This window comes from Tyto alba, unplaced genomic scaffold, assembly GCF_018691265.1.
Source record: "Tyto alba isolate M040663 unplaced genomic scaffold, T.alba_DEE_v4.0 Super-Scaffold_21, whole genome shotgun sequence".
NCBI classification, from domain to species: Eukaryota; Metazoa; Chordata; class Aves; order Strigiformes; family Tytonidae; genus Tyto; species Tyto alba.
Window position 1 is genome coordinate 19,418,067 of NW_024881295.1, and position 24,710 is coordinate 19,442,776.

Genomic DNA, 24,710 nt, shown 5'->3' on the forward strand with positions numbered 1-24,710 from the left:
TTGTGGAGTGTTTCTTGTAGGATTATTTTTGATAATGAATAATTGCATAGTGTGTTCTAGTGAAAACAAAGCCTTTGAAGAGATTTTTTTTCTAATGAATAAGTTTCTATATTGCCTTTTATTTAAGATTACAAATGTTAGGTGCAAGTTAATATTTGGCTGGTGATATTATAAGAACACTGGGAAGAACCATATCTCCAAACTAGAATTAAGCTTGATCAGTGAAAAGATTGATTTTACATGCAGAGTTTTAGTAAATAAAAGGTGACGTTTTTTGGTATCAGAAGGTTTTGAAGAACAAAATACAACACAGTTCTCATTGTTTTTATAACTATATTCTCAACTTTGCATAATTTTTAAAGCCCAGTCTAAAAACCCACCCACTTAATGAACTTTGGATCAATATTCATCAGCACTGTAGAAACTGATGGTCTAGTCAAAGAAGAACTGAAAATATGTTTTAATGCATGGCAAACACAAGATGATCAGCTAAAGCAGTTCACTACCTGAACTGTGTAACTGATTTTAAAAAAAATCTCTGCATAACTTTTTCTCATTAGTTAGAGATTAATGTAGCTGCATTTCAATAACAGAAGTATTTACTCCCTAGCATGATATACACAAAAAAACAAATTTGAAAGAGGGAATTTTGCACTGGATCCTCAGTTACATCAGTGGCATAAGAAGAATTCTTCCAGTACATATTGCATGACAGTGAATTCTCCTTTCATTCTGCCCCAGAGCCAGAAGTCTACTGAAGTCTTTGGAGTTTATATTGATTATGACTAAGAGTTTTGATGCAGAGATTTCTGACTATAAGAATGCATAGTGATCCTGAACATGTTATCATATGCTGGGTGCTTAAATTTAAGCCTTTTTAAGGTACTGAGGGTTAGACATACAAAAGTTGAAGAAGAAAAAGCCAATTTAATCGTGCACTGCATTGTAGTCTGTCCATCAAAAGTTTTGCGTTAAGAGTCATTCTGCCTGTTTCATAAAAAAAAAGAAGGGGCCACGGGAGAAATCTAACAGAATATAAGTATGCTGCCTTTCCATTAAGTTTTTCAGTGCCAGCTTCTTCTCCAAAAGAACGGAGATGTGCGAAATGGGAAAAGGATTCTTCATGTAAGGAAATATTGTATGGTTTGTTTCCATTATTGTTCCAGTTCAGCCAGTCTTCATTAGAGATCAGCCCCATTGATATCTGTGGGAAATTGTATAACTCCTTTGTATGTCTTCTCTTAAATGTTAAAGGTAATTATCCTGTCCCTTCATAAAGCATTCTACCATTATTCAGACAAGATCTCAAGAAGTCATGGCCTTATCATAGAATGAACTATGTTTTGTGAACAGCATTCCTATTATCTGTGAGAAAAAAGGTATAATTTGTCCTTTTGCCTAGGGCTTGCTGGCATATATTGCACAGCACAAATTCTGAGGGAATAACTTCATTTGTACCACCCCATTTTGCCTTTAAAAAAGAGAAAGGGAAAGAAAGGGATAGGGTAAAATCCATCTAACCTACAACTACTCTCTCATTCAGGCATAGAATGCATTCAAACCCCTCGTAAGTATAACATCTTAATTCAAGACAAAAGGGTTTCTTATTATTAATATTTATATTCTGCTTCAATATAATTGTCTCTGTTGAGCTGATCTCAGTAGAGCACTATGCCTGGTCCTCAGGAGTTCTTATTCTTTACTTTCATTTATTTTAAAATTTTGTGATTCTGAAGCTTGGGATTCAGTCTAAATCCCGATTTTCAAAAGGAAAAAGAAGGGGAGGATTATTTTTAAAAATGTTTCCAAATTCTTGCACTAATCCAAAGTATATTAAATTGTTTGTAAGAGTTTGTGTGTATGTGCATGTGGTAAATCTGTGTTTTTCAACTAGAAGCCCCAGGGCACTTACAAATCTGTACACTACTACTCAGTTTTATGGGAAATGGTCACACATCTGCACAAAGAGCAGGTTTACAAAGAATTCAGCCCAGATAAATGATTCACATGCCTAAACTGTCATTCAGTAGTTAGAGAAACCAGTAGATTGCTCAGAACACCATTCCTCAACTTTTCTCAACTGAAAGACCAACTAACGTGTTGAGACAAGTGTGGAGATGGGACCATGAAGATATAGTCCACAACAAGATCCCCGCACTTTGAATGTCCATCAGTACGGGCATCTAAAACTGCCTTCCCGAGCTCTCCTCTGCCTCCCTGTTCCCAGTAGACCTAAGTGCTGAGCAGAACTTCTGTAGGCAGCTGACTGCTCCTCATCCAGCATTGTAAAGGAATGGAGCTTTTAACTGATGGTCAAGACAATGCAGACACTATCTGCCATGGTGGGTAGTGGCTAGGCTCATGCTCCTGTGCTTAGTAGACTACCTTCTGAGGTTTTCCAGACAACTAGTTGAGAAGCATCAGTGTGGATTGACTTCTAGTAATGATCTGATCTTCACTATGCCCCTGTAACATCCTTACTAGCTTTCATAAAAACCTCCTTTTCTCTCACCAGAAGTTTTACAGATAACTCTTTCCCTTGATGAAAATATAATGTAAAGATGCACATGTCCCACTTAAATTTTGAGGCCAAAGTTCTATCAGATTTCATATGACATGGAGGAGCATCAGCAACTGGTATCAAAAGGCAAAAAAATCCACATACAGCACATGAGCTCCAGGCTGAGCTCTGACAGCGTCCCAATGCCCAGTTATCAAAGGCAAAAACAGTTCAAACTATTTCATAAACAACTATAAGAAACATGTTGAATAAAGATGAACCTTCATATCCAGACTCTTTCAAAAAAAAAAAAAAAAAAAAAGAGAAATTTGAAGGAATGTAGACATCAGGAAAAAAATAACAGTTAAGACAGTGACACAGTGGATTAGACTGCCCACGAAGGTTGTGGAGTCTCCGTCCCCAGAGGACTGTCAGACTGGGTAAGCTTACAAGAGTACAGGTGGATATTGTGCAGTTCATGACAGGAGGATGGATTACGCATCTCTTATTCTGTGTGATTTTTTTGGTATGATTTTAACCCATGCAATGCCTACATTTTATAGACCGCTGCTCAGCAAAATGCTCTGAAAGAAGCTGCATACCCACAGGACTACATATCAGATCCTGTCACAGCAAGCACTTTTCATGATTTTACTTAAACTGTTTTTCCCAAGAGAATTGATTCCCAAGAAACATTTATTTTGAACATGTCATAGATGTAAGTTATAAAAAATTTGCTACAGTTTTTCCTAAAAATGTCCATAGACTCGTGTGTGATACCTTCTGTGATCAGTGGTGAAATGTTGCTAAAGAAAAACAGAGCAGTAAAATCTGCATATAGCAAAGATTTTACATGTTAGATTTCCAGCAGAGAAGCCTGATATCAAGAGATTTTGCTTTCTAATCAATAGAAAGATTCCACAGGCACTAGGATACTCATTCTATAACTCATTCTGTTTTCAGTCTGCAGGCAGTGTGCAAAATGGAACAGCACTTGGGTTAGCATAAATGCATAAATCAAGGTATGAAAAGACCATTAGTCTTCTCTTACCTGCTGAAAAAGCAAAAGCTAGTGTTGGCAATTGAAAAAACACATTCTGGTATATTTTGAGGTTATCTGCTTATAAGGAAACACAAATATGTAACTTATGAAAGGGTTCTCTAAAACTCTTTGCCAAAATTTTTGATCCGTATTCATATATGGAAAAGATGGTTCCAGTTCAGGATTCTACAAGAGTGGGGCAGGAGAAGGGACAGTCTGGAATTCAAAGCATGTCAGAGCCTTTATCAAGTACAGGAGAGTCCTGGGGCAGAAAAGCAAACTTCCACTAGTCTCCTTCCTGTCCCCTACCATCTGGCTGTCTCTTTGTCTGGCCATGGGGAATATTAGGAATAATTCTTATCCATGGATCCATTGACATGAGGAGTCTGAGGAGTCTAATAATCATCCACTGTTAATAATGACAGTTAATGTTCACACTTTTTGCACCCCATTAATTCAGATTATGTTCTTTCAACTATTGCTTTTTTTTTTTTTTTTTTTTTTTTTTTTTTTTTTAACCTTGTATATAAGGGCTATGCCGAGCAGTCATAACAATGCACAGCAAGTAATCTGAAGTTCTCTAGTGTATTATCTTTAAGGATAAAACCTTCAATGCGGAAACAGCATGCAAACTAGTTTCACAACAGCAAAAATCCTTCCACTGTAATGGAGGTAATGAGGTTTTGTTAGTGTAAGTAGGATGTTGAGAGAAGTAAGGAACCCATTAACAAAAGTTATCTGCAAAATATGGTAAAACCACTAGGTATAAATTATAAACACTGGATCGACCACAGGTGTATTAGTTAAGCATTAGCAATATTGAATGTGTTTCATTAGCTTATTGTCACTGAAACAGAAGTTCTATGGGATATAATCATTCAGTAAAGTTAGGGTTTTCTCTGAAGTCTTATGTAGAATAAAATAAAAATTTTGTTACCATCTGTAGCCATATTTTTCATCCTCTGTATAATTCTAAGAATACAGATGCTGAATACAAGCAGAAGGGGTAATATGCTCTAGTTTGAAAGCTGGCCAGTGAATAGGAAGGGAGTATCATCAGAGACTTTTACAGTCAATGAAAGATCAGAGGAAAACTAAAAAGCCAATAAGCCTGGAATTCTTCTCTGTAAAGGATGAATAAAGAATTGTGCTGCTGCAAAAGGGTTGAGCTATATGTTTTTCCATCTTTAAGAAAGTCAGGATCATTTTCATCAATTAACCAGATTCTGATTAGTAAATTTTGCTGTCAGTACCCCTATTTCTCCTTACTTCGTAGAGAGGTCTATTTCTTGTTACATGGATTTAGCCACATACCTGATAAATATCTTGTGAAAATGACAGCAACAGAAATGTTTTCTCACATGTTTAGTTCCCCAAGGATTTGAGCCCAGAGCTGTCCCTGTGCTTTCCCACTCCCACTCAGCTGAAGACAGATCAAAGTGACAAACAGAAAAAGAAAGGACTTTTGACGGAGCTGTGAAAGCTATACAATCTATTGAGACGGGGGAAGACACTCACCTACACCATGACATGAAGAGTACTTTTCTTTAATGTAAGGCAAATGTAGCCAAATCAATTTGCTCAGTGCTGCGGGAGGCTAAAGAAAAAGCTTTTTAGCAATTCAATATAATTTAGAAAATATCCAGAGCCTGTTTTAAATGATTTATATTTTTGATGTGGTAACAGAATGTTCCAGAGCTGAAGGATCTTCTATTCACCACTCAGTGGTTTAGCTCCAAAGCCTTCCCTTGGTTACACTCTTATAACCTTACCTCTACTGTGATATCACTGTCATTCAGAGCACTTTAGTCAAAGGCATACAGGGTGGTACCTATCCTTGCTGTGAGAAACACCTTAATGTGTGACATGAGATACAGGCTTCCTTTAGAGGTACAACCAAGTGTTTAATCTAAGTTTAGAGACTCTTCTTTCCTATAGCCCATATGCAGCCTTCCCGTAGATGCACCATTTGTTGATTTGATGTTCTTTCCTCAGGCTACAGAAAGCTGAATTTTTCCCTTCCTGATTCAGCATACCAGTGTAAGTGAAGCAAAGTCAATAACGATGTGACGTTTCAAAAAGGAGATGGTGGCAGGAGGAGCCACTGCTCTGTTTTGTAATCGTGAGAGATAGCCTTTCAGGAAATAAAAATTAACTCCAAACTTCTTTCTCATGCTGGATTTCATCTAGCTTTTCTCAACCATTAACTCTCTTACTCTGTTGCTAAATAATATAGGTAAAATATGTTGTAAATAAGATCAGCAAGTTTTTATAATTTAATAGATAAAATAGCTTCTTGTCTCAAAGAACAAGATGTCAAATTGTGATGGGGAGGCTTGTATTAACATCTCTACTGGCCTTGTCACCACAGTGATATATATGACTTCTTTCAATGACAACTAAAAATAACTGATTAAAAATGCCCTAAGATTTCACATCTATGAAAACAGGCTAAGGAGAGACAGAAGAGGTCAGTCTTATAAAAATATGGTCAGGTGTTTCACAGAACACAATCTGTTATTTTTCATTGCCAGACTGCTTAGAAATCTTTCCCATAACAGGCACAGAAGGAAATCATCAGGAATAGACAAGAAAGATAAGCTGAGGTAAAAACAAGGGTAAAGAACCACTCTACTGTGGCAGGATTTCTGGCAGATTTAGAGTTGTGGTACTGCCAAAACCTTGCAGAAAATGGGTTTCCACTCAAGGCTAATGAAAAACTTCTATCTTACTGAAAATCTGGCCACAGAATAATAATGCTCTGGGTATTTTTATTTTTTATTTTGAAATGAAAGACATTAATACTCAAATTACGACCAACACACTGTACGTGTTTGTCTGTTTCACCGAAATCACTGATTCTGAAATCCAGTTTTCTTCTCTCTCTCTGCTGTAGCTTCCCAGTTTGAAATGAAAGCTGCCTTGTTGCTTGGCTCAGAGGTATGTAATTCCTGAGAAAGGCTGTTTTGTTTGTTTTTCCTCATTCTAATAAGTGATGTGCAATGGGAAGGTGGTGTTAACAATGGATGATCTGTTTTGTGTTTTCCAAAGGATATAATCTAATGAAGGTTTGTAGTAACCCTTCTAACTGTTTATAAATTGGTTGAAGTAACTAGATTTTTTAATTTATTTTTTGTAAATAGTTTTTAGTAGCAGAAATTTTTCTACTGTGTGAAATCAAAGCATACAATGATCCTGATCTATTTTATTTGAATGACTGAACTTCCTGGGCAGATAAAAATTTGCAGTCTTAAATGCTTAAAACTGGAGATGTACCATCAGCTTACAAAGAAAATAACTGGAGGAATTGTAACAGCTTCTAGTGGACAACAGAGTCAATTTTGGAGAACTATTTTAATTGTGATTAACAGCTTGCTGGTGCCAGTTAAATGTTACAGTGCTAATCCTTCTAGTAGTTATAAAGCAATATTCATGTTGCTTAAATTTAGCCATCTAAGTTAGGTCCTTGAACAAGGACTCTAGTTTCCTCAAGCTGCCCTGGAGCAAGGTGCATGAATGTAACTTAAAATGCCCTGGAGAGTAATTCAGAGAGTCTGAAGTTGAGGCATTCCAGGCAGACACTGGAATTAGGTGCCTAAATTAAGCAGAGTGGCTATGCCATCCTTGTGAGTTGCCTGTGAGTAGATGGGGAGCAGCCTGTAGTGCTGTAACTCCTGCTTTCCTCAGAGTGAGTGGTGCAAGACCAGTGGAACCCTCTGCCCTGGCCGTGCCCTGGGCAGCCGCCGCCGCTGATGTTGCTGCTGCTGATGTTGCTGAAGGTGGTGCAGGGATCTGGAGCCTACCATAGGTGACAGGACATTGTAAAACCTGCTCCCAGCTATGCCAAGATTGAAATTACTATGGACTATTTATGCCAGTCTTATTTAAATGCCTGGCAGAAGATAAAAAAAAATGAGAGAGAGAAAATTGCCAGCCCAGTAAAGTGTCTAAAAATTTACTTTAATTAAAAAAAAAAAACAATGAAAAAAGGTAAGCAAATAAGAAGTGCTTCAGAGGGATCCAATCATAAAACAGTATTATCCTGAAAGTCTGGAGATTACATGAATTATAAATTATGAAATGTAACAGTCAAAAGATTTCCAGACGTTTCCCTGCTGATGTATAATCTTTTTTCACTCGTCATCACCTTGTGTTTATATTATCCTCTGCACCACAGAACGGGCTTCAGCCCATAACAGTTAATGCATTAAGTGTTTGTTTTACCTTAAGATTCGGTACTGTTGTAATCAAAATGTAACAGAAAAACTGTGGTGTGAGACGTAGTTTAGTTGTAGTTGATCTCAACACAGCTTTAGCATTTCACCCATTTTATAACAAAAGAATACGTTAAGCAATAGCAAGAAAGTCTAAACTGCCATGGTGATCAGCAAATTTACACCACTTGCAAAATAACTTGACTAACAGAGTTAGCCTGTACACACTTCTGAATTTTCTGATTTAGACCACATCTGGTGTTAAGTAGAATCAGTTCTTTAGCATTGCAAGAATTTATATCATTGAGGGATGTCTTTATATTTCTTTTGTGTCTTCTCTTTCTTTTACCTCAACAGAGTTTTCGGTATAACTTTTTATCCTAATAACAGTCTAACAAATGCCTGTTTGCTCACCGAATGTAAATGCAATTGTTCTTTTGATCTTTCCTACTAACCATTGTATAAGTGACAGAAATGTACAGTGAGGATTTTAAGCCTGAAATTTCCCGTCTCCCTTGAACAACAAATATGGCAAGATGTTGAAGCAATTTAGATCAAACAATCTAAACAATCTTTTAATAACCACCTACTCACTTATAGACAAATGAGTTCCATTTCCTTCTCTTCTTCCCCTCTCCATCTACTTCAAAGCAAAATAAAGTGGTAGTGCAGCCTATTATTTACTGGGTTTGGCTTTCTTTAATGAGTCCTATCTTTATTGATCCTCTTGAAAGCTGGGAACCGTCTAGCTGGGGTACTAGCCTATTTCATGGCCAACCCCATGGTCTGATATTTAATGGGAGTTCATTACAGGGACACAGGCAATTTAAAAATCACAGTTTTATGACTCCAAACTTCAGTTCAACCTTTTTTTGTGACTATTCTCGTACCGGTTTAGTAACCATGATGCTGAAAGCAAGGAGAAAATATGTGAATTCTGCTTCTGGCTCTCCCTCAGCACCTCCAATTCCTGTCAGTTCCTTGCTGTCCTAGCTGGTGAGCATCCTCCAGCAGATGCCACGTGCATGTGTAACATGGTGTAAACTTCAGTTGTAGCCTCCCTTCTGTTATACAGCTGGTCCTATACCTACAGCTACCGCCACTACAACTTTCTTTTTGTTAACAATTGCTTCATATAACAGCTCATATAACATTTCAAAAGAAGTTTGAGGAAAAAGACTTCTGAATATATAGGTTCTTTTCAGTTGGGTTACCATGTGTGTTTGAGGCACCAAAGCTTTCAGCATTTTCATTGGGAGGGAGAGGTCTGGGATGGCCCTTCAGTACAGGATCTAGGCATAAAATGATACATTTAAGAGAGAAACATCACTGTACTACAACTACGACTAAACATTATCTCTGTACCTATGTTTCAAACTATAGGTACAGATGCTTATTCAATCTGCTCGTATTACTCTCCAAATTCACAAAGAGAATATGTGCTTTTTCGGAGGATAGATAAAAATCTTTTAAACAATATAAACGTGTAATCAATCAAAATTGACTCAGCAAGTGACAGAGTAATATTCTGGAGATTTTGTTTGATCAATAATATTCTACTTCTTGTAGCAGCAACTTAGATAATAAGAAAAGGACATTTTTATTTCTTGTAGGCTTTTAGTCTTTGTTTGTCACAGGACAAGATGATGAAGTATACACTTTTTACTTTTCCTTAGGTTAAGGATAACATCTTACCCATTTGATCACTATAGGATCTTGCACTGTTGCATCACTAAGATGAGGAACAGAAGTGGCAAGTTTGTTACACTGGTTCTTTCTAGTCTTAAACACTCCTGTTTCTTGAAATGTGGTAGTATCACGCTGCAAGTTACCATTCCCATCACAACAGCATCGGACTTCTGGAGTGTGGATTTTGGAAAGAGGGAAAATTTGCCTTCAGCCCCTTTTCCTCACTTGCACATCACCACAGACACTCCACAACCACTACAGAGCAAGTCAAAAGTTCATTGTCGGTTATCTACTTTTGTCATGCACACACCTCACAGCTTATTATTTAGCTCATAGGTCCGGAATGAGCAAAACTTGTTATTTGCTTGGCTTAATGTGACCTATGATGGAGTGTGTTGGTTGTGAGTGTCACTCCAGATATTTGTGCTACATCACATTCATGGTTTGTCCTCTATTTTGCACTCTGACAGACTTCAGTGAGCTTTACAACTGTTCAGGTATCCACAACTACCTGTCTGTGCCCATACGGATCAGCATCCCATTGTGAAAAGCTCCCCTGATTTAAGATATTGCTGTTTTTACCGACACTGCCCATAACTACTTTCCAGCATCTGTTATGCTGCAATTTCTTCAGAAAGACCAGAAACCATAGTGCTCACTTTCTGGAACTACAATCAAGAATTTGAATGATAAAGTTTACTGTCTAAACACCAAAGAGTGTTTCCTGAGGCTGTCTGAGCATCCCAGCCTCTTCAGACAGCTCTACTTTGATAATCTAGACTCTGTATTGAGTTTATTTCTTTCTGATATAGATGAAAATTGTAAACATCAGTCACCCATTGTATTAATTAGATAATTTTTAGGGTCTCTTACTCAGGCACTTGAGTTTTGTTTAGCTATCAGTGAGTCATTTACTTATCTACTTCTATATCTGATTTGGTCAAACCACATAGAGACATTCAGAAGAAACCAGAAATATTTTGTTGGCTTAGTTGCACAATCACTTCTACAAAAGAACACTAGGAGTCTTTCCTGCATTGTGCAGCTCCATTTCATGTGCAACAAACATGTTTTGTTAAAGAGTAGGCCAAATAAAAAGGGTATTTCTAATTTCATATCCTACGTCTGTGAGAGTTCTGTTGGTTAGTGGAAAAATGGAGCACAAAGATTTTCTACACCAGAAAGTACTATTGTTTGACCCAGTCTAATAAGTTTTGATCTTTGAATTGACAGAATTTTTTTTACTGAACTGTAATGATATTACAATTTCAATGACTGAGTGAAATCCCTTGGAAGAATGAGATAAAATGTAAAATTCAGAGAAATTACTAATATGCATAATTAAATATAAAATGTGCAAAGAAGAATGAAGAAGAGAATAAATATTACTTCTTCTCTTTCTTTTTTTCCTTCTTTTTTTTTTTTTTTTTTTTTTTTATCAGTCCTTTGTTCATGAAAAAGAGTAAGAAAAAAAGAATCAACAAAGTACTTTACATACCGGAAATGATCTTAAAGTTGTCAAATCATCTGAATTTTTCACAACCCTCAGTGATCTTTACATAGGACCTCAATGTTATGAAAACTGACTCCCCCAATACCATAAGGGTTTTAAGTAGTAAGACTCCAGATAGAAATCCATTTGAAATTACCATCAAACCTGTCATTTAATTCTAGGGCAAATCTGAAACCTGAAATGAGGATGATATCGGCCCACCCCCTCCCCCCCCCCCCCCAAAAAAAAAATAAAGGAATGTTACATGTATTCTTCAGGTGTGTCCATAGCTGACTCTTTTTTCTGGAGTAACATTAAGGTATTCTCTTTAACCAACCGTTTGCACTGTCTCTAAGAATACATTATAATTTCTGCCTAACTAACTTCAGCTGTCACCAATGTCAAGAGAGCACAACTGGTAAACAGCAGAGAGATAATGACAGGCTTTCTGGGCAGTCCTCAGGAGGTCTGGTTTGACTGCTTTCAAGCATCCGGGTGAGCGATTAAACAGAAAGCTAGCTAAAACTGATCAAGGTTATGTCCTTGACAAGTCTCTCATTTTACTTTCCCTCTAAAAAAAATCAAGGAATGGGAGGTGCCAGGGAGCAGTGTGCGGGGATGCCTCAGACAGGGGTGGATCGAGGGCGACCTCCCACCGGGCAGGCTCTCACTGAGGGGTCCATCAACAGCCCCACGCACATCAAAGGGGGGGAGCCATGACCAGGGACCACCCAGGACATGGGGATGGAGACCTCCACCCCATGGCAGAGCTTGGGGAAAGGGGCTGAGGTGGCCACTGAGGCCGATGGTTGGGGGGAGTCGTTGACCCTGGAGTTATGGTCTTTTGATACCTTCAGGGCCCTGATGGGAGGGGGGGAGGTGGGGGGGGTGCTGTGAAAGCATCTCCACAGGATATGTGCCTGTTGTGCCAAAACCTACACTAAATTACAATGTAGAGAATAAAGTGGATGTTAATGTGAATTGTGGGACCTTGCCTAACGTCCTTACAAATAATTCCTACTTCGGTGTGGAATAGGACTGTACGGAGCTTTGGTGTCAAAAACAGCTTCTGGGCAAAAATGTATTATTTCACTGTAAAATAGCATTTAGTCATGTTGACCTGGCTTCCCTGAAAGTCATGTCACTATTGACAGAAAAATCAGTTGTATACAGAGACCGTGTAAAAATCTGTGATGTTGAAGGACATCAAAGCACGAAGTGGTGAGAGAGGTGCAGCATGGGCAGAGAGATCCAGAGCAGCAGGGCAGGGAGAAATGCAGTGTCCATGGGAGCCTGTATCAAGAGGGATAAAAGGGAACGGATGACTATAGGACAGGGTCACCTGGAGCATCAATGGCCTACCATGTGTAGATCTGGGCTGGGTGGCTGTCTTGTGTCTGTCTCCCATGGCATGACCATTCCTCAATACAGCCACAGAGGAGGAGTATCACTATCTCCTCTATCTCCTGCCTAAGGAAGAAAAAGCTACTGCAGCTTCCAGGACATATTCGATTTACCATCCTGTGTGGTAGAAGGATGGATGCGGCCATCCAAGGGCACTGGCCGCTCTGGGGGACAGACAAAAATTATGATGAGGTCATGAAGCTGTGACTGTTCTCCCCGTGTTAATGCTGTGTGCAGGACCAAGAGGACAACACTTGCCCTCAGACTGTGCTGTTTTGCATGCTTGCTGGCCTGGAGTACGTTGTTTGGTTATGCCCAACAAACCAGATGTGACCTATATCCTGACAGATGAAGAAATCCAATGTGGGTTATGGACTTCAGGGGTAGGGATAATGATGCTGCTTTCCAAAGGTATTAAAAATACCTTAAAAAAAAAAAAAAAACAAACCAACCAGAATGAGTCGACTGGGAAGGCTGAAGGATGCACAGGACACATAAGGCAACAGCAGACACACATCCTAAGTGTGACTTCACATAATCCTCGGGGTGGTGGACCCTGGGCAACTGTCTGTATGCCTGATAGGTGGGCATGAACATCCAGTGCTTTTTCTTATGAATAATAGCAAACAGGTCCAGGAGGGATGGGTAGCTCTGTGCATCATCCTCTGAAAAACTGGAGGTGGAAGCATTGTTTAAAAAGTTCCTTCCTAGACCAGATGTAGAAAGACATTCATTTTTAAGAGCAAAATATATAGTAGAATTTCTTTAGATTCTTTTGGAATAAAAGTTTCATCCTTGATAGAATGAACTGACATTTTCACAATAAATGTTTTAAGAGAAAACAAATGTATATGTACATGTACATTTACACACACATTCGGAAATGTTAAAGGTTGCTTAGAGGCGTTAAAAAGAACAGTCATTAATGCACTATATATGTGCACAATATAATGCACATTAATACAGTGAAGTAAGGTTTGTTAACCAAGGCATCATTTCTATTTCAAAAAATTGTTTCAGAAAAAACAAATTAACCCAAAATTCATTTTGTTATTTTAAAATTATTCTCTTCATATAAATTACTACACCTTGTAGTTTTATTTCCTTCAATTTTATTCTAAAATATTTAATATCTTTAAGAACACTCAGATCCAGACAAAACATTTTCCCTGTCCCCAAATAATTTTTTCACCTTGTCTATCAGCAAAAACTTAAACTGTTTTTAATTCCCTTCCCTCCAGAAAATCCTTCAGGATTGGCAGAAACCAAACAAATTAAGCATTGGTAGAACTTAATTCTAGATGGAATTTAACATCATTTTCATCCTACTTCCCTAACAGTTGTTTTGAGGTTTACACTGTCAGATTTTACGTGCATTTTAAAGACAGAAAATTCTGTATAAGTGATATAAATCATTATAATATGATGGTAAACATAGGAGCAAAAAAAAAGGTCACAAATAGTTCTGAGAAAACAAAGTATTAAAAACTAAAAAATTATCTAAAATGTTCTTCAGTTTAAAGGGATCTTGATTTCAGTAAATGATTGTTTTAAGAATTCACTGAGATCGTTCATTTACAGTTACTAATCTCTCCTGTACTTAAAGACCATTAATTCCTTAGCTACCTTAGGTATAATTCCTCACTAAATTTCATAATTAGTTTATGCACACGTTATTCCTTTTCATTTATAATACTTGGAACTAATTAACTTATATGTTTCTGAAAGGCCTTCAGAGGAATGTGCTATATGATAGGATTGGGTATTTTTTACAATGAATCAGGTAAGTTAAAGTGATAACTTAATGAATGTTCTCGTCCGGATTTTTATCTCAATTACATCATGGTAAATAGCAGTACTGAATAACTGAGTGAATAATTGAAATCACGAACTGGTCTTCAACATCAGCGACTCAGTATTTTAAGTAATACTTTCCAGCAGTGTGCATTCACAAATGTTTATCTGTATTGCAAGGACAACCAACTGTGGCAGCTTTAACATGTCAACCAACTCCAAAACCATACTTCTTTGAGGACTAGAAAGAAAATCTCCTTTGTCATAATTTTTATCAGGTGCTTTTATTTTTAAATCTTATCTTGAACTAGTGCTGCCAGAACCATGTAATTTTGCTTTTCCAGATGAATCAGAATCGGAAACGTTGGAGGAATATCTACGATAATGGCTTTTATGGAAGAATTCAGTATTATCTGCTCTTTCCAGTTAACCATAGGCAAAACTGACAAACAGTGAACATTCAGTTCAGTGGTTAAGACATAAGAATATCTTGGACTGAAATTAAGTTTATGATTTAAAAGTTGTAGAGAAATTAGAGAAAAAAAAAAAGTTGGGTCAACCTAGAATAATTTGATCCAACTGAATTGTTTTGACTTATTAATTAAGTGTTTTAATGTGCTTTTCCTTTTTAAATGAAAACTAATATTTCAAGAAGAAAAGTCAGCCTTTGATACATTAGTCAAGAATTTCCAAAACAAAATAAAATATTTTTAAAAGATTGAAAATATTTTAATTAATATTTCAAGCAAATACTTTGATAAGTCTTAAACAAATTAAATTAACTCTTTTTTTTGTCATCTGAAATGCCTTCCAAATTCAGAGGAGTTCTATAATTATCTTCAATTCCTCTAAAAGTTTTACAAGTTCAACTGTTAAAAAGCCCTTTATTTTCATCTTCAGTATCAGACTAAATATCTTTATTTTCTTTAAAATTTATCTGCATTTGATTAAAAAATGAACCTCAGGTTTTGTGCAAAACAGCTAGCTTCTGTTGTTTTAAAATTTGTTTTTATGTCTCCTCACTACAGAGAAAAGCTTGAACACATGAATTATAAAGTGTCCATAAGCAGAATAAAAAGAGAAAAGACTGCATTGTCTCTTCAGCCTTAGATCTAGAAATCACTGCTTGCAACTTTGAGTATTTGACTCCCAATTCGAACATTTGCCAATGACCCTGAGTTGCAGCAAAGTGGAGAGCAGTAATCAAGGGCACTGGACATTCCCTGGCACTCTGCAAGGACAATTATCATATTCTTCTAGAAACTCAGAGAAAAGATTTCTGCTGAGCAGAACTCTTCACAGTTTTTATTTAAAATAGAACACCTAGCCACCTCTCTGACAGCACTTTCACTTTTAATGTGAATTTCTAGGTCAGACTTACAGACAGAAAAGCGATTTTGGACAATTTAGTTTTGTTTCAGATGCATATCCGCATGCCTGAGGGCCTGGTGTTTGAGTATATGAACAATTCCAAGTGCATGCTACACTAGTTAGAAACCGTGTCAATCTTACAGGCTGATTTATTTGAGTAAGACCCTCAGCTGCACCCTGGCCCCATCTGCATGCATAAAAAGGCTAAAGCAGCCTGCGGAGGCCTCCAAAAATCATCATTTATTCAGGACTGTCACCTGTGCAGCACAGGCAGCACAGGAGATAAGCTCACAGGAGTGCCCCTCGAGCAGGTGTTGGACCAGAGCAGGAGGTGTGCAGTGGGGTAAAGGCTTACTTTAGGGTGCTGTCGCCGTTCAAATGGTGGTGTGGTGAGCTGGTGGGTATTGCAGCGAAGCCAGGCAGGCCTGAATGTCTGGGTAAAGAGGGAAAAAAAAAAAAAAAAAAAAAAAAAAAAAGAGATGGAAACTCTCTAGCTAACAGAGCAACTCAGAAGTGGCAGTGCACAGAGGGGACTGAAAATCACCTTCACCTCTCCACCACAGTGCTGGGGATTTTAAAAGATACATCTCAGAATCACACTCATTCTGCTTAAGTATTGAGTTTATATTTTTTTTCGCTGGAGGACATGGACTTTGCTATACATGCAGCTGCTGAAGAGTATACAAGTCTAGAACAGCAGCAGAGCAGCCTGGGGTTGCTTTTACTCCAGTGAGAGTTTTAGTCATTCCTGACTTCTTCATAAAACAAATGTTAGTATGAAAAAAATTATCAATTGTATTTAAAAACCTGAAAAAAAAAAAAAAAAAAAAAAAACAAAAAACAAACCAAAAAAAAACAACCCCACACCTGAAAAAGGTGGCAGAAATGTGTTTGTAATCTCATCTTTCTATCATATATATGCATTCTAATTTCACACTGGGGAGAATTTACAGGTCCCTCCTGTAATCAATTCAGTTTACATCACATACAGTAAATCAAGTTCTCTTTGAAACACATCAGTGGCATAAATGCTTAACGTTTAACTTCCGTCCTAATGTATAGTAGTAACTCCTTATAATGAAAACTGGATTCATTAACGGACTAGTATTTCTTGTGCAAAAATCATCTCTACAACCTCTGCATATCTTCCAAGATTTAATTACTGTACGTTTTTCTTGGAAAAAGACAGGGTTTAAAGGAAGTTCCTGCTCTTTTCAGGAAACAAAATGTACCTGAGTTATAACTGCTTCATTCTGAATTGTTCAGTTAGCTTAAAATGCAGTACAAAATGTTAAGGGCGAACCTTTCTGTTAGTTATGATTAGATACTTTTTTGCTTATCTTCTAATTTCAGCAGATTTAAATGGATAGCGCCTCCTACATAAATATTCCGCTTATCCATTTAGCGTAATTTCAGCTTTGTTAGATAGCATCACTACATAAAGAAGAATCATTCTCTGCACAACTATCCTGCTAGAAGCCCATTTCTCATGGGAATCCATCAACAGGGGCCTCTGGTTTTGACCAAGGCAAGCGTCACCCAGAAAGAAGAGTTTAACAGGCACTTGCGGGTGTGAATATTGCCTGACCATGCAGAGCTGCTCCCGGGAACGGACGGGTTCACTCGTGTCACAGCAGCAGCTCAGCTCGGCTGACGATGTTAAGCACTTGGGCAAGACAGGAGGGAGCTGGAACGGGAGTTTCACGGGGGGGGAGCTGCCTTCCCTCCCCAGCTGTGGGGACTTCACCAGCTTCCACGGCAGCTGCCCAGCAGCTACCCGGGACATTTACAGAGACAGAGGATGGATGCATCAGTGCGGACTCTGAAAAACATAATTTGAAGTGAAACCTTGATGGTAAAAGTCATAAAGCTCGGTACTCCATGGCCACTTTTACTATTTTACTAGATAGAAGCTAATAAAAAACCCATTGTTCAGAAGTGACTTTTTTTTTTTTTTGTGAAATTTAACGTGAAAATGGAGATTCGTTTTGAACTTAATATTGTGATGCTAACTTTGTGATATCAGAGTGAAAATAAGAATTCCAGCTTTTCCCTATTGTATCTTACAAAACGATGCAGGATTTCTGGAAGAGTGATGCTGTCTTTAGGAAGACATGAAGTTGTCTGGGAATTATTGGTGGTGTTTCATTTGCATTTGGGATTAATTTAATAGTCTCGAAGGGGCATGGGGTGAGAGAGGAAGGGTTGGGCAGGTAGCACTCACCAGGGTTCAGAAGGGGTTTTTTAAGCTTTTCTCCACCACCTGATGGACTATAAATCTGTTTCATGTTTTGAAATAAACACTTATTCTTGCATAGGCCTTTCAGTTGGGATACTGTGCCTTTATGCAAAACATGAAATGTTGAAGAATTATTTTAAAATCTGATTTGACAACAGCGGCATTATCATGAGATTAGGAAATGGTTTAGTTGTGTTTTGGTAAGTCTTTGCAACATGACCAGTGGCACAAATGTTCATATGCTATTACTGACTCCAGCTGAAGGAAAACAGAAAAACAGACACGAATAAAACGCAGTGACAGAAACAGCAACACTTGGACCCAACAGCGATTTGTGACCCACTGGGAACACTATTTTTTCCTAGTGGCTTAGTCATCTCTTGCCAGTGACAAAATTACTTACTGACCTCACAGTAATACCATGAAAAATACTCTATGCTTTCTTAAGTCAGGGAAGCTTCTGGAGCTCTGTATGAATGCTGTCAAACTGTATCTAAATAATTTACTGATGAGAAGGCAAAGAAATAAGGGGACGGTCCCTTCTTTGGCCCAGTATGAGGGATAATAAGGTGGAGAGAGATGTAGGATTTCTACATTGCCCCATGGAAAAAGAATTAGCTCAGGAATCTTTCTTACTTCCCAGATACCTGAATCGCCTGATATCTGTCACAGAGCAAATGTGACAAGATTGTGAATTACATGGATACCGTGCGGTTTAACCATTTTTAATTTCCTTCCTCAGACTTTCAGTGATGGAGAAAAGCAAACAGTTATTACAGCTGGAATAATCACCAAGAGTCTCAGGGTCTGACCTAGCCTAGATTTTACGTAATGGCAGTGGCTCATTAGGTGAAGGACGAAGTTTATGTATTCTTCTCTGGTTTTAAAATGTCACGGATGGAGTGACACACTTCACTCATAAGAGAGAAGTAGTAATATATATTTTGATATAAAACAATGTTTTAACAAAGTTTGCTAGTAAATGCAACAGTGGTTTAACAAGATTCAATGACAAGGTTCACTTGATATTTACGGCGTAGAGGGCAGGGTCAGAAAAAACTGTCAGGGAGACCCTCCAGTTGAGGCATAAGGTTCAGAATGGACCCACTTGCTTTCTAAACTCCTTCTCAGAGAGGAGTTTAGGTGCAGCTGCATCCACTCCTATTCCCATACTCGGTCAATGGTTTATATCTAAAGGATTAGATGTGCACAATCCTTTATATCACTGAGTTAGAATTTCAAAGTTTATCATGCTATTATATCACTTACTAAGAATCTGTTGCAGCAAGGAATCTTTCAACCTCGAGGAGTAACCTTGAGAGGTGTCTCTACTCAAGGTGAAATCCTGGCACGCAGCCCACTGCCATGCAGGAGAGGTCAGCAGGCCCTAGGCTGTCCACTATTTATGGACTAAGATAATTGATTTATAGTCCAACTACAAAAGTTATTTTCTTCCAAATTTGGCTTTTGTCCAAATTTCGGACATAGACCAGCACCCTGATTAGGTGGGTGCATTATTCAAATTAGCCCTCAGCTATTATACTTTTATCTGTCTCCCCTGAAACTACTTTGAGTCAGGTGCAGCCATCAGGACCAGATGCATCCATTATGCTCATCACTTGCATAGGGTTACAGGTAATACAGGTTGGGCTAGGGGGGTAAGGAGCATACCATCACAAAAAATCCCCAGTTCTGTGAAGCTTCAGACGAGCTACATTTCAATTTACATAGAAGAAGCTACTATGGTAACCCTCTTTGTGTTGCTAAGGCAACCATTTAATAATAATTAGTTCCTTTAAAACTAATTCACCTTTAATAGAGCATTAATGACTACACACAACACTTCCAAAAGGTGTGAACTTTCTGTGGGAAAGCATTATGCTACCATTTATAACACATCAGAAAGGCAACTTTTTTTTTTAAAAAAACAAGGAAACATAATTACTCCTCTTGACATATCCACAAATATTTGTGACTTGTGTCTACTGTACAGTCTCCACAATTTTATACTTTTGCTTGGAAAGCATGTGCTCAATATTATAAAACTTCAACAGGACTACAGCAATTCAGATCTCTCAAATTAATGAGTATCTTCATGATCTTATGGCATTCTGCTCTAGCAGGAAACTGTGTGCAGGAAAACTGTTTTTCCACCATCCTCAGAAAGAAGCAATGAGGTTTATCATTGTCAGGGGACATCTGTTACACTGCACCATGTACTGGAGGCACCCTTGGTCAGACGTGGCCATGAGATGGTTGGGTAGGACTGTGTGTCGAGGGATGTCTTGGGGGGGTGGCCCATGGCTAGGCAGGGCAGTGCTGTGGGAAACTGGGTACCAGCCCGGCTGTGGCATCAGCCAATAGTTCCAGGAGCTGAAATGGTGTCACGGGCCACGGGCAGGGTGGTAGAAGACCTCAGGTCCATGACTGAACCCAGCATTTAAAACAGCTTTCAAAGTCGGGAAAATCTGAATTCAGGTCTAAGACGCACACCTCAGATGCGAACTTCATAACGTGGGAAATTTCACTCTATGTATATTCAGCTAAATGACAGTTCAACAGTTGTGAAACTTGAGTCTGAATCCATGCTTGCTCCCTAATTTACCCACCAGGAATACAGCTTTTATAGAAAATATTCTCTACTCGCCTTACTGCTCAGCAGGGGTTGGAAATTAAGGGTGAGAAAACCCTTCCACTGATGACATTTTACTCCTGATCACCTCAGTTTAGTGGTTAATATTCAACTAATACACCTATAACCCTGAACTTTCCCCTTGGTGTTCTGAAGCATCAACACCTCCCTTTAAAAGGCTTAACCTGAGATGCCATGGAGAGTCTCTCTTGCAATAAGCAGAGTACCTCACCACAAAGCCAAACAGCAGTTTGCACTGCCCTTCTCTTAACTTCTTGAAGATTTTGTGTGCAAGGTGATTAACATTGCTTGCTTTCAGGAGTGAAACTCAATCCCCACACAGGTGCTTTGGTACCTGCAGAGAGTCACAGATTTCACAGTGGCCTGACATTTAGTTTCAGATAATCCCAAGTCCTATGCAGACTTTCAGATTTAAATTTCATTTGCTTTGTGATTTGAGGTTCTGTTTGTCTGGTGCAAACTCAGATAATACTCTGGACTGCATGAGAGTGCTCAGAAACAACGTTTCTCTCTCCTGACCCCTCCTCATCCACACTCAGACCACAGACAAGGAGAGGAGAGTCTGTTTATCTCTCACTCTCCCCTGCAGCCACCTGAGGAGGGAGATGATGAGAAATGGGAAACCCTCTGAAACCACTCCCCCTGTGGTTCAGAGGAGCTGGGGGAGTGCAAATAAAATAAATTACAACAGTGCAGAGGAAATGAGACTGAAAGGAGAGGCACAGCTGAGTCACAGTTATTTCTCTGATGTGTTTGGACACTGCTGAGCCCTTCCCAGCACAGTGACACCACACAGGTAAGCAGACTCCCAACCCTCACAAGCTAAAATTGCTAAAAAATGTACAAATCTGTCCTTGTTGTAACATGAGGCTGACACAATTAGCCTGACAGTCTGCTTTTTGATGCCTGTAGCTATTATTGAAGACATTCCTTTGAAATGTAACCAGAATAATAGTAAGAATGCAATAATTTTTCTCATTGCTATCAATTTATCTGGCTTTTCATCTATCATAAAATATTGGGTACCATCTGGTAAAGAACCCTTTTTCCCCACCCCCTTCTGCACTTCTTTTAAAGCAGCACTGATGAATCTATCTGACTAGGGGCTGTAAAAGGAAAGCAGATGGCACACTTATCACCCAAAACCCAGTCCCACAACTTTGTCCTTTACAAGTGTCTCTAGTGAGGAGGCAACTTGCTAATGATAGCAATTAACATCATGGAAATACCAGGAAGGCCAGAACCTGCAGACAGCATTTCTGATAAGCTCAGGGATTGATGCTTTTGAAGCCATCCAGACAGGTAGAAACCATTAGTGTCTAATGTTAATTCATCACAACTAATCAGGTCCTATGGGGTTTTACTTTGGTATAACAGTAGCTTGCTAGTAAATGCTAAATCAAGGTGAAAAAAAAATAGAGCTTTGTCTTTTGTCACAGTACAGGAGTCTCACGTTTTTGTTTATTACTCTCATGCTGTGTGGATGTTCAACATCAAGCTGTCCTGTGTACATTGTGGTTTGGTGAAAGTCACTCTTCCTCCTTTAAAGTAACTTTTCCCACTAAAGCAGAGGAGAAACTGTTTACAACAATTTAGTTGAATGAACCTTGTGCACAACAACTAATTTCAACATTGCTTTAGCCTGGAATTTTATTCTGTAATTGCAGGACTCCTTCATGAGAGGATGCAATGATAGGACCAGGGGTGCCTGGTAAGAGGACAGGGCTTTGAAGGAACAGCAGTTTGCAGAAGACTAATTGGTGAGTGTCCTTGCAGCAACCTACCAAAACTGAGCACTTTTCCTCATCTTGGTGTATTAAGATTATTGATCAAGAAAATTAATTTAGAAAATGCCAAATTTGCAACAAAGTTTCATTATAAACTCAATTCTGGCTTGCTGTCTACAACTCAAAGACATTTTGATCACAACACTGGTAAACTGACAACTGACTTTCTTCTGAAATTGAGGAATTCTACCATTCCCTAATGAAACACCTCTCTCTTTCAGTACCTTTCTCAGCCTAAGTGACTTACCCCTTTGTAGATGACATGGAAAGAAATGAGATTAAGTCTTGCTTTGACAAATGACCCTGGGTTTTGCCCTGGTAACTCTCAGTGGGAAAAATCCAGAAAACCATAATTCTAAAGATTGTCTCAAATTCTTAGCTGTTTCAATGATGAAGGGCCCTAACAGGCTTCAAGGAGAATGCCAACTTATTGCTGAGAACTCATCTTCCATTTAAAACTGAATAAAAGTTGATTTCTATGCAGCTTTATTACACAGGTGAAACACAAACTCTACAGCACTCATTAGGGAAAATATTTGTCCAATAACATTTAAACAAATCAGGGAAATCCACTGCGAATTCAACCATGCTTACTCTCCAAATGTTCATAGTAGCATTTTAATCAACAAGTTACTTCTATGTTAATTTAGAGTCTCCACAAATTAATTTTAACCTCAAAATGTAGTGGTTATTTTGTTAAGGTGGATATTTTGTAGTTGCATCTTTCCTCACTTTTAAAAGTAGGGCTAAGGGAAAATGAATGCCTAGACATTAAATAATTAGCAGGTATATGCACACATACAAATATATGCATATATTTTCCATTTCTGTTGAGTGGTTCAGGTCTTGGGGCAGGTCAGCAACCTGTGGTGAAATTAAAGTATTGTCTCATTCATGTTCCTGATAAATTCATCAGCACCCACGGTGGCTCCAGGATTACCGAGTGCCTGGGCAGATAAATCAGGGACTGCAACTGAACAACTGTTTGATCCCTTGTAGTCCTCCCTCTGGTCAGAAAAGTGGTGCATTAGTGAGACAGCATCTGGAATTTCACACTGTCACATTTGTTCAGAAGATCAATAGAAGACCTCTGTTCACAAGCCAGTCAATCTGTTACCTTTTATAAGCAGTAAATTCTCCTAGCAAAGCATGAAGAACAGGAATACAGTAGAAATTCATTTACTTTGATCACAGACAGATCTTGACATGTAGTTTCCACTGTAAGGACAATAGTTCTGAATGTTTTGAAGTTTTTCCCCTCCTGAGCTATAACACTAAAAAGTCAGTGTTAGTAAGTGTATGAATAAAAATCATTCTAACTTGAAAAATATGAAAATATAGCCATGTTTCCAGGCTTCTTAAGCCAGTTTTAATGCAGCTTTGGTCTTGTTCACTGTTTGGTTGGATGACCTCTTTAAAATGCTGTTGTCTACCAACAATCTAATCAATAAATTATTCACCTTTATAAACATTACCATAGCCTATAACTTGTCAGTAAAACTCCTTGAAGTTCTCATATTGTTATTTACATTCAGTAAGTAAACTAATAGTTTGCAAATCAAGACTACTGCAGTTATGAACAGTAGAATATATTTCATTGAGTTGCTCACTGTTTTACCACAAAGTGACATAAAACGAGATAGTCCATGCCAAAAAGGAAAAAATTCTGGATGTTTGTCTTTACCTCCTCCTCTTGACAGACCACCTCACAATTTAAACATCATTCCACTGATTCCTGAGGTGTCATTGCCATTTAACTTTGACACAGCTGAAACAAGCCAGCTACATCTACTGATCTTGCTTCACAAATGTCTGCCTTCTAAGCAGATGGTTCTAGCTTAGTATGATCTTACAGTTCTGATACAGTAAGAGATATTTATTGTTTTCCTTTATTATCTTGAGTATCATTCTTGTACCTTAAATACAAAACATTCAAAAGAAGAATATTCTTTCTAGAAACCTTATTTTTTAGTAATGAGTACTCCTTCAGAATATGATGCAATTATTTCCTCATGCTCTGTGGAATGTTTTTGGTGGGGTTTTTTTGTTTGTTTGTTTTGTTTTGTTATTTGGTTTTGTTTTTTTTTTTTTATTTTTTTATTTATTTGCCTCTCTCCTATAAGAAAGACCACATGAACTACAAATAATGTTAATGTAATACTAAAACCCTTAATTTGTCTTGGGCTTTTGTTTTACTAGGATTTTCCATTTAGCAACCTCACACACTTTTACTGTTAGTTGGAATGATACCAGTTGGAACCTAATAAGTAAGCATCACTCAAGGATCTTTTGCATTCACTATTTGAGATTGCTTGCAGTTCTCAATGAACACGCTCTCAACAGGAAAATGCCTCTCCCAGAGCTATATCTGAGAATTTAAAAGAGTATCTAGCAGTACGAAGTATTAAAAACTTTCCCAAAGATTATTTCACTTACCTTTCCAGATTTAAGGGCATTCTAGATGGTCTAGTCCATTTTCCATTTGCAGTTGCTTACTGCCGTACTCTATAATTCCCCACAGTTCC

General features: G+C 38.1%; 1 long non-coding RNA gene across 1 annotated transcript; it reads left to right on the plus strand.

The window, feature by feature from the left end:
* The first annotated feature begins 6,089 nt into the window (after positions 1 to 6,089).
* LOC116960018 lies at positions 6,090 to 22,124 on the plus strand. Its single transcript, XR_004406147.1, has 3 exons — positions 6,090 to 6,148; positions 6,439 to 6,482; positions 22,066 to 22,124. It is a non-coding gene; the product is annotated as an uncharacterized LOC116960018 (long non-coding RNA).
* Positions 22,125 to 24,710: the final 2,586 nt, after the last annotated feature.